The sequence below is a fragment of the Paralichthys olivaceus genome, chromosome 5 (assembly GCF_024713975.1).
Source record: "Paralichthys olivaceus isolate ysfri-2021 chromosome 5, ASM2471397v2, whole genome shotgun sequence".
Classification (NCBI taxonomy): Eukaryota; Metazoa; Chordata; class Actinopteri; order Pleuronectiformes; family Paralichthyidae; genus Paralichthys; species Paralichthys olivaceus.
In genome coordinates, this window is record NC_091097.1 from 23,154,233 (window position 1) to 23,161,732 (window position 7,500).

At 43.4% G+C, this 7,500-nt stretch overlaps 2 non-coding genes and 2 pseudogenes across 2 annotated transcripts; all 4 read left to right on the plus strand.

Moving 5' to 3' along the window:
* The first annotated feature begins 15 nt into the window (after positions 1 to 15).
* On the plus strand, positions 16 to 134 carry LOC138410182 (5S ribosomal RNA). Its single transcript, XR_011242978.1, has one exon. It is a non-coding gene; the product is annotated as a 5S ribosomal RNA (ribosomal RNA).
* A 484-nt stretch (positions 135 to 618) lies between these two features.
* LOC138409789 (5S ribosomal RNA) lies at positions 619 to 727 on the plus strand (annotated as a pseudogene).
* A 490-nt stretch (positions 728 to 1,217) lies between these two features.
* Positions 1,218 to 1,336, plus strand: LOC138408435 (5S ribosomal RNA). The gene has a single exon (XR_011241754.1). It is a non-coding gene; the product is annotated as a 5S ribosomal RNA (ribosomal RNA).
* Positions 1,337 to 1,821: 485 nt separating this feature from the next.
* On the plus strand, positions 1,822 to 1,930 carry LOC138409441 (5S ribosomal RNA; annotated as a pseudogene).
* The last annotated feature ends 5,570 nt before the right edge of the window (positions 1,931 to 7,500 follow it).

A 7,500-nucleotide genomic window follows, 5' to 3' on the forward strand; every position in this document is an offset into this window, starting at 1 on the left:
TGGGTGGAGTTAATCGCTTATGGCCATACCACCCTGAACACGCCCGATCTCGTCCGATCTCGGAAGCTAAGCAGGGTCGGGCCTGGTTAGTACTTGGATGGGAGACCGCCTGGGAATACCAGGTGCTGTAAGCTTTTTAGACTTTTCTTTGCAGAGGGCGCTGTTGCTGCTGCTTCAGAGGAGACACCTCTTGGAAAGAGCAGGAAAGACTGTTCATCAAAGGAAAAAAGAATATGGAACCCTCACATCATCGGTGAGAGTGAGCATTCATCAGATTTGTTTCTAATCAAAACACTACTTTATTCATGTTTTATTAACATATCATTTTCAAATTGTCTTATTTGGAGAGAGCGATGAAAGAGCAGGGAGTTTACTCTGCATCAAGGAAACAACTGGATATGAAACACTGACAATATTGCTGAAGGTCATTTTTGAAAATTGTAATGATTTTTTTCTTGCAACGATATGACAAAATTTCACCTTGAGATTGATTTTGGAACAATTGACCCCCCCAACCCACCCACACATCAAGATGCTATGGTTGCAAAGCAACAGAAGAACCATTGATGATGGTGATGATTCACATGTATAAAGGAGGTATTGCAGGTGGAGTTAATCGCTTACGGCCATACCACCCTGAACACGTCCGATCTTGGAAGCTAAGCAGGGTCGGGCCTGGTTAGTACTTGGATGGGAGACCGCCTGGGAATACCAGGTGCTGTAAGCTTTTTAGACTTTTCTTTGCAGAGGGCGCTGTTGCTGCTGCTTCAGAGGAGACACCTCTTGGAAAGAGCAGGAAAGACTGTTCATCAAAGGAAAAAGAATATGGAACCCTCACATCATCACTGAAAGGTGAGAGTGAGCATTCATCAGATTTGTTTCTAATCAAAACACTACTTTATTCATGTTTTATTAACATATCATTTTCAAATTGTCTTATTTGGAGAGAGCGATGAAAGAGCAGGGAGTTTACTCTGCATCAAGGAAACAACTGGATATGAAACACTGACAATATTGCTGATGGTCATTTTTGAAAATTGTAATGATTTTTTTCTTGCAACGATATGACAATATTGCACCTTGAGATTGATTTTGGAACAATTGACCCCCCCCGCCCACCCACACCTCAAGATTCTATGGTTGCAAAGCAACAGAAGAACCATTGATGATGGTGATGATTCACATGTATAAAGGAGGTATTGTGGGTGGAGTTAATCGCTTACGGCCATACCACCCTGAACACGCCCGATCTCGTCCGATCTCGGAAGCTAAGCAGGGTCGGGCCTGGTTAGTACTTGGATGGGAGACCGCCTGGGAATACCAGGTGCTGTAAGCTTTTTAGACTTTTCTTTGCAGAGGGCGCTGTTGCTGCTGCTTCAGAGGAGACACCTCTTGGAAAGAGCAGGAAAGACTGTTCATCAAAGGAAAAAAGAATATGGAACCCTCACATCATTGGTGAGAGTGAGCATTCATCAGATTTGTTTCTAATCAAAACACTACTTTATTCATGTTTTATTAACATATCATTTTCAAATTGTCTTATTTGGAGAGAGCGATGAAAGAGCAGGGAGTTTACTCTGCATCAAGGAAACAACTGGATATGAAACACTGACAATATTGCTGAAGGTCATTTTTGAAAATTGTAATGATTTTTTTCTTGCAACGATATGACAATATTGCACCTTGAGATTGATTTTGGAACAATTGACCCCCCCCCGCCCACCCACACCTCAAGATGCTATGGTTGCAAAGCAACAGAAGAACCATTGATGATGGTGATGATTCACATGTATAAAGGAGGTATTGTGGGTGGAGTTAATTGCTTACGGCCATACCACCCTGAACACTCCCGATCTCGGAAGCTAAGCAGGGTCGGGCCTGGTTAGTACTTGGATGGGAGACCGCCTGGGAATACCAGGTGCTGTAAGCTTTTTAGACTTTTCTTTGCAGAGGGCGCTGTTGCTGCTGCTTCTGCTTCAGAGGAGACACCTCTTGGAAAGAGCAGGAAAGACTGTTCATCAAAGGAAAAAGAATATGGAACCCTCACATCATCACTGAAAGGTCAGAGTGAGCATTCATCAGATTTGTTTCTAATCAAAACACTACTTTATTCATGTTTTATTAACATATCATTTTCAAATTGTCTTATTTGGAGAGAGCGATGAAAGAGCAGGGAGTTTACTTTGCATCAGGGAAACAACTGGATATGAAACACTGACAATATTGCTGAAGGTCATTTTTGAAAATTGTAATGATTTTTTTCTTGCAACGATATGACAAAATTTCACTTTGAGATTAATTTTGGAACAATTGACCCCCCCAACCCACCCACACATCAAGATGCTATGGTTGCAAAGCAACAGAAGAACCATTGATGATGGTGATGATTCACATGTATAAAGGAGGTATTGTGGGTGGAGTTAATCGCTTACGGCCAAACCAGCCCGAACGCCCTTGAACGCACCACGGAGTGACGTCAGCTTGACGCGGAAGTAGAGCACCACGGACGACCTACTCAGTACTTTTTTTTCCAACTTCTTCACGATCTATCTCTCTATTTTTCTATTTTTCTATTTTTCTACTTTTCTTTTTCCTTTTTCCTTTTTTCTATGTGTGTATGCAGCTATCCAACCGGACGTTAGCGTTGTGATAGCTGACATTGTTATATCTCCCCGTAACAGCGACGCACTGTACGGGGGCTTCTTTTGCCGGTCCCATGGAGGGAGCGGTGGAGGAGAACACGGAGCGGATGAGTAGCGCGGCTACCCCCGCTGTTGTGCTGAGCCAGAGCGGCGAAAGCACAGAGAGAGAGGTAAGGAAGTTGACCGTGAGTGTGGAAATGGAGGGAGAAAATGAGATCAGCGCAATGGAGCTCATGAGATGCGTGCGTGAGCTATGTGGAGGGCTGGTGGCGTGCAGATTTATTGGCAGGAATAAGTATGAGATGTCCATGAGCCATCCGAGAGGGAAAGACAGGCTCATGGAGGGATTTAAGATGGGGGACACCAGGATACACGCCAGGGAACTCACAAACGATGAGCTGGTAGTGTCATTTCTAAATCTCCCCTTTTATATAGGAGATGAAAAAATCCTGGAAAAATTGAAGGGGTGGGGAGTCTCGGCTGCATCACCAATAAAGAGGAGGATGTGGCCGGGAACCAATGTGGCAGATGGAACTAGGTTCATGAAAGTGAGATTCAATAACCAAGTGCAGTCATTGCCATATTCAACTAAATTCGAAACAGCACTGGGGAGCGAATATTTTAGAGTCATTCATGACAAACAGGTCAGGGTGTGCAGGATGTGCATCCAACCCGGGCACATAATGAGGGAGTGCCCTGAGTTCCAGTGCCATAGATGTGGAATTCAGGGACACTTTGCTAGGGAGTGCAGCCAAGGGAAGAAAAGATGTGAGACGTGTAAAAACCTAAATCAGAACTGCAGCTGCAAGGAAAGTGAGGCGGAAGGAGAAAAAAGTGAGGTGGATGAGAGCGGAGATGGGAGCGAGAGTGAAAACAGCGAGGACAGAGACACGGAGGACATGGAGAGTGTGGACGAGGGAGTTGAGGAGGGACCGGTGAGCACGAGCGGAGCAGGAGAGGTGCAGAAGGACGACGGGAGAGAGGAAAAGAATGGAGCGACGGAGGAGGCGGTGAAGGTGGACGCCGACAAGGAGAGAGGAGAGAGGGAGCCGGCGGAGAGGAAGGTGACGAGGAAAGGAAAGAGAGACGGAGCGGACAAGGCAGAACTGGAGACCGAGGAGAAAAGGCAAGGAAAGGATGCAGAGGTGGACGCAGGCAGGAGGAGAGGAGAGAAGATGCGGGCGGCGACGGCAGAGGAAAAGGACAAAACGGAAGGAAAGGAAGACGGAGCGGACAAGGCAGGCATGGAGACGGAGGAGAAGGAGGAGAAAAGCGAGGAAAAGACAAGACGGGGGAGAGGAGGAAAGTGACGGACGGAGCGACTCCCACAGAGGCCGGTGAGGAGTCACACGCGTCACAAACGGTAGATTCCGAAACTGATATGGAACTGTCTGAGAAAATAACGCAAATTAGGAAGCGACAGAATACAGAGAGGCACAATAGGATGAATAAGAAAAGCAAAAATAAGAACAAAAAATGAAACTAAGCATCCTAATAATAATAATGATTGAAATAATATCAATTAATGCAAGAGGGCTAAGAAATAAAAGTAAGAGAGAACAGATGTATGGATTGGGGAAAAGTGACATAATATGTATCCAGGAGACACACTGGGATGAAAGGAGTATGAGAGAAGTGGAGAAGGAATGGCTGGGAGATGTGTATGCAAGCAATGGTTATGGGGAAGCAGGGGGGGTAGCGATTTTAATAAAAAGAGGAGTGATAGAGGATGTGAGCAAGTGTGACGATGGGGAAGATGGCAGGATGATAGGGATAAAATTTAAATATAGGAATGAAAACATAAAACTGATAAATGTGCATGCACCAAATGAGGAGAAAGAGAGAAAGAGGATGTTTGAAAAAATGGGAACAATGTGTGATGGCAACTGTATGATAGTAGGAGACTTTAATGTGTGGTGTGGGAAATTGGATGTGGCGGAGAACATGTGTTTTAAGAATGATACATCGAGAGGAATGTTAGAAAAGATTAAAAGTGTGAAAGGACTGAGTGATGTATGGAGAGAAAGAAATCCTGAGGGGAGAGAGTACTCACGAATGCAAGTGGTGAAGGGAAAATTAAAACAGAGTAGGATAGATTTAGTATTGAGCACAAAGGGCATAGCAGAAAGGATAAGTGGTATAGATTACAAAATCACAACTATTAGTGATCACAAGGTGCTAAAATTTACAATAGGAAGGGAAACAGAGAGAAGAGGAGGGGGACTGTGGTGCATGAATGGGGAGTTGCTGAGAGATGAAAAATATAAAAAAGAAGTGAGAGAATACATAAGGTGGGAGAAGGATGACAGGATGTATGAGGAAGATATAGGGAGGTGGTGGGAAGGGGTAAAAGAGGGAGTACGGACCATGAGCATAAAACACAGTAGGAAGAGGGGGAAAACACAGAGAGAGAAGGAAAAAAAGTTAAAAGAGGAGTTGAGAGAAGAGGAAAAGAAAGCTGAGGAGGATGGCAAGTATGATTTGGGGGAATATATAAAGAAGAAAGATGAACTGAAAGAGATAGAACAGGGAAAGTGCAAGGGAGCAATAATTAGAAGTAAGGCAAGAGATGTAGTAGAGGGGGAAAAATGTACAGGTTATTTCTTAGGGCTAGAGAAGGTTAGGCAAAAGAATAATTATTTTGAGCAAGTGGAGGGAAAGAGAGGGGAAAGAATAACTGACTTTGTAGGGATAGTGGAAAGAGTAGGAGAATTCTATAGGGAGTTATTTAAGAAAGAAGAAGTAGATGAGGAGAGTAGCAGGCAGGTGATAGAAAAGATGGAAGCTAGGCTGAGTGATGAGGATAGAGAAGGATGTGAAGGAGAGATAACTAAAGGAGAGATAGGGAAAGCAATAGATGAGTTAGGCAGGAATAAAAGTCCAGGGATAGATGGGATAATAGGAGAGTTTTATATAGAGTTTAAGGAAGAATTAGTGCCAGTGTTAGATAGATTATTTAGGTATATAGAAGAGAAGGGAGAGATGCCACACAGCATGACAATAGGGCTAGTTAGTATAATTTACAAAAAAGGGAGCAGGGACAAATTAGAAAATTACAGACCACTCACAATGTTAAATGGTGATTATAAAATACTAGCAAAGGTGTTAGCAAATAGGATAAAGGGGGTTATAGGGACGGTGGTGGGAAGCACACAAGCATATAGCATACCAGGAAGAGACATAGCCGACACAATAAGCAGTATTAGGGACACCATCACACACATGAAGGGGAACAATATAGGGATAGTAGCGAGTTTGGATCTGAATAAAGCATTTGACAGAGTAGATCATGGGTATTTATATAAGGTATTAGATAAAGTGGGTTTTGGAAATAGGATGATAGGATGGATAAGGAGGATGTATGAAAGAGCAGCGAGTAAGATAAAAATAAACGGGATAGTGACAGAGGAGTTTAGATTAGAGAGATCAGTTAGACAGGGATGTCCGCTATCGGCTCTGCTGTACGCCTTGTCAGCAGAGCCGCTAGCGGCACTAATATTGCAAAATAGAGGGATTAAGGGCATAGAACTACCGGGTGGACAGATGAGCACGCTATATCAATATGCAGACGACACAACAGTGACAGTTAGGGACAAAGAAAGTGTAGTAGAGGTTTTAAAAAGTGTAGAGCAGTATGGTAGGGCATCAGGAGCAAAAGTAAACATAGAGAAATCAGAGATAATGTACATAGGGGAGAACAGAGAAGAGAGGGAGGAGATCAGAATGAAGGAAAACAAAGGGTATATGAAGGTGTTAGGTGTAAATTTAGGGATAGAAGAGAAAGAAGGGAGAGATAGGCAGTATGAGGGGATAGTGAATAGGATTAGAAAGACGTTAGGGTTTTGGAAGAGAAGAGGATTGAAGCTAAAAGGGAAGGTAATTGTAGTAAATTGTTTAATAATGAGCAAGCTGGTGTATGTGATGAATGTGATGGATGTGCCTGAGAAAGTGATGAAAGAAGTGGGAGGGATGGTGAGTGACTTTTTGTGGGATGGGAAGGGGGTTAGAATAGCAAGGGAAGTACTAGAAAACGAGTATGAAGACGGGGGACTGAAACTGGTTAACTTAGAGAGAAAAAAAAAAGCACTGAGGGTGAAAATGATGGTGAGATACTTAAAGAATAAAAGTGATCAGGTGTGGAAGGTGTGTTTAACAGAAGCTATCAACAAAACTGGAGGGTGTGGTGAGAGTGGAGTGTATATGAAAATGAAAAAAGGGATGTTAGATAGAGTGACTGATTATTACAAAGAGATGCTGGGAGCGTGGGGAGAGTTTCTGAGTTTCGTGAAGTATGAATGCAAAAATGTAAAGCAGGTATGGGAGCAGCCAGCGTTTTTAAATCCAAAAATCACAGTCGAGGGGGAGACCATCTTTAACAGGGTAATATGGAGAGCAGGGATAAGGAAGGTGAGGGACATGGTGTACGAGTACACACCGGGTTTTATGAGGGCACAGGTGATTGTAGATGAGGTCAGGGGGAATGGGGATGAAATATGGCCGGGTACAGCTGAAGGGGTCATAGAAAAAATAAAAAAAGCAATGCCCAAAGAATGGATGAAAATGATTGAGAGAGAGAACGTGAACGGAGGAGAAGATGAAATAGATATGTATGTAGGGGAAGGGGAGTGCAAGTTGAGTCTGAAGGATGTAAAAACAAGGATGATATATGAATGTATGAGGGAGAAAGAACTGAGGAGGCCGGCTGCAGAGAAAGTGTGGGTCAAAGTAATGAATAACATGGATGCAAAGCAAATATGGACCAACCTGAGAGTGAAGTGGAACACGACTGAATGTGAACACTTTGACTACATGCTAAGGCACAACAGGATATACAACAACCTGATAAAGAGCAAGTTTG